This window comes from Equus caballus, chromosome 9 (genome assembly GCF_041296265.1).
Source record: "Equus caballus isolate H_3958 breed thoroughbred chromosome 9, TB-T2T, whole genome shotgun sequence".
Lineage (NCBI taxonomy): Eukaryota > Metazoa > Chordata > Mammalia > Perissodactyla > Equidae > Equus > Equus caballus.
In genome coordinates, this window is record NC_091692.1 from 66,918,351 (window position 1) to 66,931,126 (window position 12,776).

The 12,776-nt window shown below is 37.4% G+C and overlaps 1 long non-coding RNA gene across 1 annotated transcript; it reads left to right on the forward strand.

The window, feature by feature from the left end:
- The first annotated feature begins 8,286 nt into the window (after positions 1 to 8,286).
- On the forward strand, positions 8,287 to 12,566 carry LOC111775094 (uncharacterized). Its single transcript, XR_002810594.2, has 2 exons — positions 8,287 to 8,425; positions 12,418 to 12,566. It is a non-coding gene; the product is annotated as an uncharacterized lncRNA (long non-coding RNA).
- Positions 12,567 to 12,776: the final 210 nt, after the last annotated feature.

A 12,776-nucleotide genomic window follows, 5' to 3' on the forward strand; every position in this document is an offset into this window, starting at 1 on the left:
ATTTGAATTAGGAGGTATTGGAAGCAGAAGTTGAAAATTCCAAGAGGTCATTATGATATAATATATAGGCCAAAGTTATGAGGGAAGCAGAAATTATGAGTAAATAGCAACCATGAGGTAGAGAAAAGGCATATAGACATATGACATGAGGAAGTCATTTGCTGGAGAAATGTAGGATGGGAGGCAAAGTAGAATCATCAGGGGTAGCTGAATCACACTGGTAGAGCTCCAGAGCAAAGAGCTGAAAAGTTCTGCAGTTACTATTATTTCATCAGACAGGGAAAATTTCAAAGAGCATTATCAGAAACACTAGATTGAACAAATTGTCCTCTGAAGACAGTAGATGCTGTTACTTGCATGATCTTGTTTTGTCAAACACTGAAATGCATCTGGTTATGTTTGAAAGTGGAATTGTTCTGCGTATGACAGATTAGGGAGTCCTGGAAGCCAGGGTGCTGCCAGAGGAGAATGGTAGAGAAAGTGACTTTGATAAATACTCAAGAAGAATTTTAAAGTTGTTAATGATGGAGTGTGACGTAAAACACTTTACACAGTGGTTTTTGTTGTTGATGAAGTGTGATTCAACTATGATGATGAGGGAACAGTTGACACCTAGACTACCCAATATTATTCGGTAAATGCCCTAGAAAGTGATAAAGACATGCAAAGAATTCCAAGGGAACTCACAGGAAGAGCTCTTGCCAATCAGTGAAGGATTTCTGGAGGAGCAGAAGCCAGGGAGAGGATCAAAGGATGGGCAGGGGTTGGCCTGGCGAAGAGAAGGGAAGCTCAGGTCATTGTTCTGGACAATATTGAGAAGCATTGGACTTGATTATGTCTACAAGTTTTGCTAGCTTTGAGTCAATGACTCTTTACAGTGTTCTTGAATATAAGATCTTGGGCATTCTGATCTCCCTTAGCAGGTGGAGAGAGAAGCATGGGTGGCCTGAGCTGGAGTTTAGTGAGGGGAGTTACTTCTATAATGCTGTGAGGTTTCTGAAACAGTGATGAGGTAAGGAGGCTGGAACCTGGTTGGGTTCCCCAGGAGAATATTCTATAAGAGGTATTAAATATGTAAATTTAAAAGTCAAACAGAAAGGCAAACTCTCCAGGAATTGCTAGATATTCCTTAGCATTTGAATTATGAACTCTCTGACCCAGAAAACAACGTGTTTGCGTGTGTGCATATGCGTGGATAGGTGTGTTTGTATGTGTGTGAAAATATATAGATAGGTCCACTTTTATGAGGTCAAGAGAATCTTAGACATACTTTGTTCTTTCTACGCTTGCCCTTTGCATCTAAGGTTTGGTCAATTGATTTCCTGAACATGCCATTAAAACATATCTCAAAACAATAATGAAAAAGCTACAAGATATACAATAAAATGAAATTAAAAAACAACAACAAAAAAAGATGGGGTTCATAGCATAATGGGCCATCACTGTATGTTGTGGTGGTGTTTGTGTGTGTGTGTGTTTGTGAGTATCTAATTCTACGTTAAGAGAACATTTAACATTAATTCAGCAGAAACATCTCGGTCATCAGTGACTTACCCAGGTATGAAATTCTTGGGTTCCTCTTGCTTCATTTTAGAAACACTTTATAAAGTGGCTACAGATCTTCCCTCCACCCTACTTTCTGGAGAATATCGAAGACAGAATTTCACAGCTTTTGGTGCTAACAATGCTAATCTTAGATACTTAGAGTCTTTAATTTTAAATGGAATATTTTCTCTGTTCCCACTGAGTGTTGTCAAAAATGAAATACAACCACTACAAGAAAAAGCATTAATCAGATCAATTCAAGGTCATAACTGAAATGGAATGCTCTAAAAATCAAAATACTGTGCCTCTAATGTGATAATATGTACTTATAAACAGGGCTTTGTGGTCTGTGCCATCAACCATTTTGCAAAATCTTGCCAATAATATTATTGCCATAAAAATTGGAAAGTTGATTAGTGGGTTACTTAAAACTGTAATCTTAGCCTTTAGAGGATTTAATTTAAATCTAATTTAGAAAGAGTTCCTTAATATTTATTTTAACAGAAGTTTACCTAGAAATTTAAGATTAGAATATAGTTTCAAATGAGTGCTGCTGAAATAAAAAGAAGTTGGATATGTGGCTTTTTTCCCAGTTGGTCATATTTCCCTCAAGGCCAATTTGTCATTGATGAAGCATCTCTGCAAAATCATTCATGTGTGTGTTTTGAGAACCTAGGATCAATCAAACTATCAGTTTAGATAGGCAACTATTGTTTTCTAAGTAAAGATGAATGATGATAGGTGGATATAATACTTTTAGGTTTAACTTTAATGATGTCTATTTTTCTGAAATTGGAAAGATACCAGGATGGTATTTTGTACTTTTGTCTTATCTCAAAATTAATCTTATTGGAAACTGGGAAAAGGAAACAGTCAAAAGGTATTTGGAAGTCTTATGAAATATTTTATTTTGTGCTAATGGCACTTTCTTATGGAACTGTTTGAATATATTGCCAGTGATAGAACTGGATGTTTATAAAAACAAATTAGTGAAGATCTTTCCATTTTGAGACACTTTTTTTCTTTTTTGAGGCACCATAACCATGATGTCATTCTACTATTTGATGGTTTCCATACTCCATTTTCTATCTGCCAGATGTTTCTCTTCCCTATTGTAGCCACAGACATACATGAGGTATATTGTGCTAATATATAATGAACTCGGATTTTTAGTCTTTTCTGATATAGGTTAAATGGTAACTTTAAATTGAAATCTCTACAAGGGGCATATACTATAAGTTAAACTTTTCACTTAACCATTTGTTCATTCATTCACTAAGCATTAATTGAACATCTGCTCTTGGGCACATTTTACAATATACTATTATTAGTTGTTTAATGATCTCTTTAATAAGACTGTGAGAACATCTATCTGAGTGGCTGGACTCATGGCTAATATTTAGTATATTTTGTATACATGCTTGTCAAACAAGTAAATGAATGTGAGGATTCAAGAATGATTTTAAAAACTGAAGGGAAACGGAAAAGAGACACCTAACATTTATTTAGCATGTAATATATGTTAGATGTTTGTGAATCACTTTTTACATTATCATCTTTGTTTTACTCAGCTCTTATAGTAAAGCTTTGAGGAAATAGGAAAATACATAGAATCAGGGAGATTTAGTGACTTGCTCAAAGTCAGTGGGGTAGTCAGTTGTAACTGAAGTTGATCTCACATCTGTATGATCTCAGATTCCATGTACTTAGACTGCAACAGCTGGCCACCACACAGAAACCCTGACTACTCCACCAGGTTAAATGAGACAAAAAAAATTCTTTTACCACTGTATTACATTAAAAAGAAATTTAATAGGCTTCAAAACCGTCTGCTAAAAATGTTTCTTTTAATGAAGTAGCTACTACTATGAGTTCTCTCTAAAACAGGGATGGGGGACGGCAAGGGTGATTCTGTTTTAAAAGTTCTGACCAATTAAAAAGGATACAAAACATAAATTTTAATAGCAAATATAAGAAAGTAAGAAAATATTTTTTGTAGTTGATATATTTGGATACCTAGAAGCGTCAGAGGCTCAAGTAAAAATTATTAAAATTTAAGGAAACTGATTTAAGTAGCCAGAACAGCATGATACACAGAACAGCAATGACCATTTTTTCTTTAATTCCTTCAATAAATATTATATGCAGTTACTGTTCTAAATACTAGGGATACAATAGAACAAGAGAGACACAAATCTTGCTCTCACTGAACTTACATTCCTAAGGGAGGAGACAAATAATGATATTTATTTTAGCAATTTGTGCATGTGGTGCTTATGTGCCATATTCTTATTTTTCTCAGTGTTTCTCTCTTTTACACACACACAAACACACAAACTTTTTTAAATCATGCAATTTAATGGCCCTATGAGGTAAGTTCTATCATTATTTCCATTTTAAAAATGTGAAAAATGAATCCGAGAGAGATAAGGAAGTTGCCCAGGGTCATGACAGTGAGTGGTGGAGACAAGTTTCAAATTTGGGCAATTCACGCTCCTAAGTCAGGTTTGATTAGAGATATGAAGAAAAAGTTGAGCAGAATAAGGGGATAGAGAATGGCAGGGGTACTATTTCATTTAGGGTATTGAACAAAGGCTTTGGGATGAGATGGCATTTAAAAGTGACCTGATAGAAGTAATAATTTAGCCATGATGTTATCTTAGGATAAAAGGAATTCCCAGCAGTGGCAACAGCAGATGCAAAGGTACTGTGGTTGGAGCATGCATGATGTATTCTAAGTGTGGTGAGGAATTCAGTGTAGCTAAAGTAAGTAATGAGGAGAATGGAAATGAAGTCGTATAGATACCTATAGGCCATGATATAGGATCTGGAGACCATGTACAGACTTTGGATTACTCTGTTAGAGATAGGAAACCATTAGGAGATTCCAAGCATAGATCTGACATAATCTAACATTTTTTCATGAAGAAGATAGGCCCTCAGCTAACACCTGTTGCCAATCTTCCTCGTTTTTTTTTTTTTTTTGCTTGAAGAAGATTGTCACTGAGCTAACATCTGTGCCAATTTTCCTCTATTTTGTATGTGGGACACCACCACAGCGTGGCTTGATGAGTGGTGTGTAGGTCTGCACCTGCGATATGAACCCATGAACCTCGGGCTGCCAAAGTGGAGCACATAAACTTAACCACTATACCATCAGTCCAGCCCCAATCTAACATTTTTAAAAGGCCCATTCTAATAGGTTTATAAAGACTAGACTATAGACTTGCAAGATTGGAAGCAGAGAGGTTAGTTAGGAGGCTTTCACAATTGTCCAGGAAGAAGATTGCTTGGACCAGGTGGTAAGAAGTGAGTAGATTTTAGATGTATTTTGAACGAAGAACCTATGAAATTTACTGATAGATTGGCTCTTTTGGGGTATGAGGATGAAAAGGCAGCATGATTCCATAGGTTTTGGCTTGTGTAATTGAATGAATAGTTGCTGTTTACCGAGAAGGAGAATATGGGGAGGAAACCACATTGTCAGTAAGGAGGATCAGGAATTTTCTTTTGAAGATTTCAAGTTTTAAGGTGCTGTTTAAACATCTAAGTGGAGGGGCCGGCTCCATGGCCGAGTGATTAAGTTTGCGTGCTCCGCTGCGGCAGCCCAGGGTTCGGAACCTGGGCACGGACATGGCACCGCTCGTCAGGCCACGTTGAGGCGGCGTCCCACATCCCACAACTAGAAGGACCTGCAACTAAGATACAGCTATGTACGGGGGGCTTTGGGGAGATAAAGCAAAAAAAAAAAAAAAAAGAAGAAGAAGATTGGCAATAGTTATTAGCTCAGGCGCCAATCTTTTTTTTTTTTTTTTTTTTAAATCTAAGTGGAGATGTTGAGTAGGTAGTTGAATATATGAGATATATGAGTCTGCAGACTGGGGCAGGAGCTACACATTTAGAAATCATGAAGTCATGAGTGATTTTAAACATGAGGGCCTGGATGAGCGCACTTAAGGATGATTATAGATAGAGATGAGGTCTGAGGATTGAATTATAAGGCATTCTGACATTTACAAGTGGGGGCAATGAGGAGGGTCCAGCAATGGATCTTGGGGAAAAGTGGTCAATGAAGTAGAAGGCGAATTAAGTGACTTAGATCCCCAAAGTCAAGAATAAAGTGTTTTGGTAGAAGAAGTCATCAACATTGTTAAATACTGCCAGAGAATTAGACAGGATGAAGACTGATGATTATGTTTGTTGATGAGGAGGTCACTGGTGAACTTGCCAAGAGCAGTTTTGGTGCAGTGATGGCAATGAGAGCCTGTTTGAAATGGCTGCAAGAGAGAATGGGAAGAGAAGAGATGGAGAGAGTGGATACAGTGAGCTCCTGAATTTCACCTTAAAGACAACAGCTTGTGGGATGATGTAAGATTAAGGGAGAAGTTTCATCAATATTAGAGATATTATAACATGTTTGCATGTTCATGAGAATGAATTAGTAGAGAGAAAAATTGATAATGCAGGAGAAAGAGGGCCATTTGCTGGAGTGAGTTCCTTCAATGGACAAGAAAGCATGCAATCTAGTGCATAAAGTGGAACATTTGGTTCCATAAGAAATTATGTATTTTTCAGCCATTGTAACAGGAGAGGTGCAGAGTGTATGAATTAAAATGTGCAGTGTTGATAGATACAGAAGTTCTCCGTTGAATGTTTCCATTTCTACGAGAAATAAGCAGAATCATTTACTGAGCATGAGGAAGCGAGATGCTATGGATTGAATTGTGTCCATTCCCTCCTCTCCCATCCAAGTTCATGTGTTGAAGCTTTGACCCCTAATGTGATGATTTTTGGAGATGGGACATTTGGGAGGAAATAGGTTTATATGAGATCATTAGGGTGGGGCTCTTATGATGGGATTAGTGCCCTTATAAGAAGAGATACCAGAGAACTTGCTTCCTCTCTCTTTCCCTGCCATGTGAGTACACAGTAAGAAGGTGGCCATCTGCAAGCCAGGAAGAGAGCCCTCACCAAGGAACCATATTGGCCAGCACCTTGAGCTTGGACTTCTCAGCCTCTAGGACTGAGAAAATAAATTTCTGTTATTTAAGCCACCAGTTAGTGATATTTTGAGATGGTAGCCTGAGCACACTAATACAGGAGAGGAGGTGTTAGAAATTTGGGAAGTTGTATAAAAGTAATATAGGAAAATAGTAGAGCAAATTGACCAAGGAAATGTAATAGAAAGTTTGGCAGGCAGCTGTGAGGTCTTAGGTATGATTTTTATTCATAAATTTAAATTGGGCTGTTCAGCATGGTTTTGAGTTTTATTCTAGCTATATTCAGCTACTTCAGTGCACAGAGGAGTGTTGGATACCCAGGTTTGAGTTATTGTGATACATGATGGAAGGATGGGAAAAGGGCATTAAGGTGTTCACAACCACACAGTAAACACATTGTATAGAGATCATGTCAACAGTGGTGATAGAATTATAAATAGTTATGATTGTGAGACATATATTATCCATTAAATAAATTCTACCGAGAGATGTGGTAGGTTTGCAATGTGTCCCCTTGGTTACATTTCCCAGAATTCCATTTCCTGCATATTTCCAGTTAGAATGGGCTGCTAGCGACATTTTTCTAGGCTATTTGGGAAGTGGTAGTTAAACAGGAGCCATTTTGTAGTTTGCACATAGTGGTGTTGTCTCAAACCTTGGTGTGGGACAGTAGCTGAGTCTGCACTTTCACCACATTTCCCTGGGTCCTTTTTCAACTCTGCTACTCCTGGCAGGTGTGTGTTTACTCCATGATGAAAGACACCAAGTTTCTGCATAGGATACCCACATTATGACGATCACAAGTGGTGAGAATTGACATGGGTTTTGTTCTTTCTTCATGGGTTCTAGCTCCTACTTGGGAGTTCCAGCTTGTCCTTGCTCTTCCCCATGCTACATCCATCTTCATTGCCTGATTTCCCACCACAGACTTCAAGCTCTAGCATCACATGAAAGGTAGCAGCCTTACAGACGCTGTTCAGCCAGCTCTCATAATTGCATAAGACTCAGTCCCAGTAACAAATTCCTTATCTTATATACAGTGGTTCTAAAAAAATGGAAGGACGTGTAATGGAAGCTGGGAAGATTAACTATTGTATAGTTGTCAATCTCCCCAAATTCATTTATGAATTTAACAGCCCTGAGAAAAATCCAAGTGGATACGTCTCAGAACTTACAATGCCAGTAAGAATACTTTAATAGTAAGTATGTGACAAAGCACAGAAAACTATTGTGCTGAATCCCTGAGGAGGCCTGGTGTGAGAATAAGAATAGAACAAAAAGTAGCCAAATTCTGCGCCATGCTTGGAAGTATTAGTTAAATTGTTGAAACATCTATAGCAGGAAATCATAAAGTAGGAGCTAAGATTTTCATTTCAGATCTCAGGAATCAAGAGGAATAAAATTATAGTTATAGCTTGCACATATATGGTGCTTTATGTGGAGACCCTCATTTTCTAAGTGCTATACACACATTATAAGTGCTACACACCCACTTACACACACACCAGCCCATTTAATCAAGACAACAGCCCTATGAGGTAGGTCCTGTTATTCTTTCTATTTTTCAGGCAAGAAAATTGAATCACAGAGAGATTAGCAACCTTGCCCAGGATCACACCAGAAAGTGATAGTAATGTCACACCAGAGATTAATAGAGGTCAGAACTCCCCTCCCACCCCAGCCTCTTGCATTTCCTCATTGTGATGCGAGCTCTGCTTTTGAGAACTTCACCCTGGAAGAGCAAAGGCAGGCAGGCGACGGAGTGGACCAATACCTACAAGGTCCTCTTGAGAGGAAGGCAGCAGTAATTGACCCTGTAACTAACTGAATGCATCTGGACTGTTGAAGATGGAGAAAATCATCTCCATGAGCAGAGCTAAGTAAGAACAATTGACGCCTGTCATTATTCTTGTGGGTTGCTGGGTTGTTGGAATAAGGTCAACAGAGTGGTCCAGGGCTAGACTATTGAATGAAATAAGTTACAGGGCAAGAAACAAGACAAAGTCGTTTAATATCCTGACCTTATGAGTGGGGCATTTTAGCATACCAACATAAGGACACTCCTTCACCTCCCTGTCATGCCAAGTTGGATCACCTCACCTGAAGGATAAGTAATCAGAATAGAGAGGGAGAGATGTCATGTTGCTCCAGGCCTTTAAACCTGTGGTCTCATAGTCAAAAAAGGCAGTGACAATGGCTAGAACACGTTCTGCCTCTGGGGAGTAGGAAATTGTCCGTGTGTGTTTGCGGAGAGGGAAGGTCTTGGAGGATTATTTTTCATAAAACGCCTTATAAGGTTTTTAAGTCTTTATGTGCATATATGTCTCTGATTTTTAAAAAATGTACTAAAAACTATAATGAGATCCAATTCTTCACCAATCAATTTAGCAAAGATGCTAGTAAGCCTGGGATGAAAATTCTAGTAGGTGTATGATAGAATGCTTCAGTTATTGCTGGTGGCAGAGTTAATTGGTTTGGCCTTACAGCAATTTATCAATATGTATGAAGAGTCTTAAGAAATCTGATGTTCCTCTGAACAGTAATTCCACCCCTAAGAATCTACCATAATAAAATAATCCCATATATAGAAAAGAGCTTTACGTTCAAAGAAGTTCATAGGATCATCATTAATAATTGTCAAAAAGTGGAAACAGAATGTCCAATCATAAGGAAAGAATTAAATAAACCCGTGTTATATTCACTCATTAAAACATTACTCACCAGTAAAAATATTTATAAAGATTATGTAAGAACATGGAAAATGCTAATGAAATAATGTTAACCGAGAAGAGTAAGATATAAAACCATAAACACAATTACATTTACTTTTTTCTTTATTGCAGCAACATTGGATTATAACGTTATATAGCTTTCAGATGTACATTGTAATATATTTTGAATTCTGTGTAGATTACATCATGTTCACCACCTAAAAACTAATTATAGTCCATCACCTCACATGTGAACATAGTCACCCCTTTTACTCTCCCCCCTTCCCCTATGGTAACCACCAATCCAATCTATCTTGCTATGTGTTTGTTTGTCGTTGTTTTTATCTTCTACTTATGAGTGAGATCACATGGTATTTGACTTATTTCACTTAGCATAATACCCTCAAGGTCCATCCATGTTGCCACAAATGGCTGGATTTCATCATTTCTTATGGCTGAGTAGTATTCCGTTGTGTATAAATACCACATCTTCTTTATCCATTTGTCCCCTGATGGGCACCTAGGTTGCTTCCAACTCTTGGCTATCGTGTATAATGCTGCAATGAACATAGGGGTGCATGTATCTTTACACATTTGTGTTTTCAAGTTCTTTGGATAAATATCCAGCAGTAGGATAGCTGGATCATATGGTAGACCTATTCATAATTTTCTGAGGATACTCCATACTGCTTTCCATAGTGGCTGTACCAGTTTGCACTCCCACTAGCTCTATACAAGTGTTCCCTTCTCTCCACATCCTCTCCAACACTTGTTTCCTGTCTTGTTAATTATAGCCATTCTGACCAGAGTGAGGTGATATCTCATTGTAGTTTTGATTTGCATTTCCCTGATAGCTAATGATGTTGAGCATCTTTTCATACGCCTGTTGGCCATCCGTATATCTTCTTTGGAGAAATCTCTGTTCAGATCTTTTGCCCATTTTTTAATTGAGTTGATGTTTTTTTGTTGTTGAGATGTACATTTGCTTTTTAAGAACACATATTTTTTGTCAAAGGCTTATAAGACAAAAGAACAAAACCGTTAGAAGAAATAGTTGAAGGAACTGGTAAGAAAATTGATGATTTTCCCCTCTTTGTTCCTACTTGTTTGGATTTTCAAGTTTGTTTATGAATATGTTTTGAATGAAAAAATTAAGTTATATGCAGTAACAATAGTGTAAATTTAATCATCAGAAAGAAAGAGAAACTGTAATAAACAAGCCTGAGCCCCTTAAGCCCCTTGTCATTAAGACCAATGGAAAGTCCCAACACTTAAAATGTAATTTAATGTTCTATTGTAGCTGCTATAGGAGTAGCTTTCAAAGTGAAGCTCATAATGCAACCTAAAATAAATAAATGTTCTGAGTATGTGGCAGAGCTGAGTTTACTACAAATCAATTGATTCAAAAGCTTTGTTGTGATTAACCTGCATGGACCAGCTGATTTAACTGAAATCTTTGGTTATATTGCATCCATCTTGCTTATTCCGCTGAAAAAACTAATAGTATAATGGGAAAGGGTGAAAGTGGGAAGTGAGGAGAAATTATGGACAAACGTGTTTTAGATTACAGACTCTTCTAGACTGTAGCTCCGAGGTGGAATTATTCATTGGCATGAATGCTTCTTTTCAAAACTGTTTATGGTTCATAAGCAAAGGTGTGTGTATGTGGCAGATTCTCTCACATTTCTATGCAGCTACTTGAACCGGGATTCGAGTTAGAGATGGCAGCCAGGCCTTCTAATTTGGGACCAATTAACGTGATATTTTTTATTTTTCTTTTTAAATTTCTTCTGAAGGACTGGTTGCTATTAGTGCATAGCTTTTTAGAAATGTTTAAAAGCTAATAAACAGAATTTCTTGGGTATTGCCCTAAAACTAGGGTTTTAGTATATTTTAAAGAAAAAAATCCAGCCATTTGTGACATGGATGGACCTTGAGGGCATTATGCTAAGTGAAATAAGTCAGACAGAGAAAGACGAAACTATACGGTATAACTAATATTTGGAATCTAAAAAAGGGAAAGAACGAGCTCACAGATAGAACAGATTGGTGGTTGCCAGAGGTGAGGGATCAGGGGTGGGTGAAATGGGTAGAGGTGATCCAAAGGTACAAGCTTCCAGCTATAAAATAATGAAGTCCTGAGGATGTAATGTACAACGTGGTGGCTGTAGTTAACAATACTATATTGTATATTTGAAAGATGCCTAGAGAGTAGATCTTAAAGTTCTCATCAAAACAAAAAGAAATTGTAACTATGCATTGTGACCGATGTTAACCAAACTTACTGTGGTAATCATTTTGCAATATGTACATATATCAAATCATTCTGTAGTACACCTAAAACTAATACAATGTTATGTATCAATTATAACTCAATAAAAAAGATAAAAGATTAGAAAAACCAAAATAAGTAATGCTTTTGGATAAATAAATCCAAATTACACTGATAGACTCACAAGATACTATATACAATTTTGCTTTTGTTAAAAAGTACCCCTTGGGGCCAGCCCGGTGGCACAGTGGTTAAGTTTTCATGTTCCGCTTTGGCGGCTTGGGGTTTGCCATTTCAGATCCCGGGTGCGGACCTACACACCACTTAAGCCATGCTGTGGCAGATGTCCCACATATAAAGTAGAGGAAGATGGGCACAGATGTTAGCTCAGGGCCAGTCTTCCTCAGCAAAAAGAGGAAGATTTACAGCAGATGTTAGCGCAGGGCTAATCTTCCTCAAAAAAACAAAAGTACCCCTTTCCCTTCTTTTCCAAATGAGGTATTAGTTATTCTTTATGACAAAAGATAATAGTAAAGAAAATATATAGCTCCTTCTATGCATTGTGGACATTTGAAAATTTTAGATGATAGACATATGTAATAGATCAGGTCACTACATTTTTGCTTTTTTCTCTTTTTTTGCATTCCCAATAAGATATTCATATTACAGGAATTTGTACATTCTGTCTACGCCGACACTATCTACTTTTTTCATTTTCAAACTCGACTGCTGCCTTCAGCATTGTGCAATGTTTGGCTAGCACCATGTTTTGGCTGTGTCACGAGTTTCTTATGTTATACATTATTGCAGTAGATTTTGTTATTGATTCCAGATATGTTTATATGTCTTTCTTGTTCTCAGTTTCTGGAGGTTAATCCTTTTCTTGCAGAAAGAAACCTGGGAATCCTTGAGAGCTGGATGAAACCATCACAAAAAATGAAAAAGAATCATAAATGAATGAAGTCTTTGGAGAGAAAACTGCAAACTGACTCAAAGGAAAACCTTCCCTAGGTCAAAACATAGACACATTTAAAAATATTCTTACGTGTAGTCCCTTCACATTCTTGCTGAGTATAAGAAGTAAAAAAAGTGTTCAATGAGAGGTTCTTAAATGCATAATATAGTATATAGGCTTCTGGAATCAAAACTGGGTTTGTATTTGGCCATCAAAAGAAGAGCAGCATGCCAAAAGTGGCCAGGAGAGTAGCTTGTAGTGTTTTTCTTGGTTAATCAGTATGATGGAGAGGT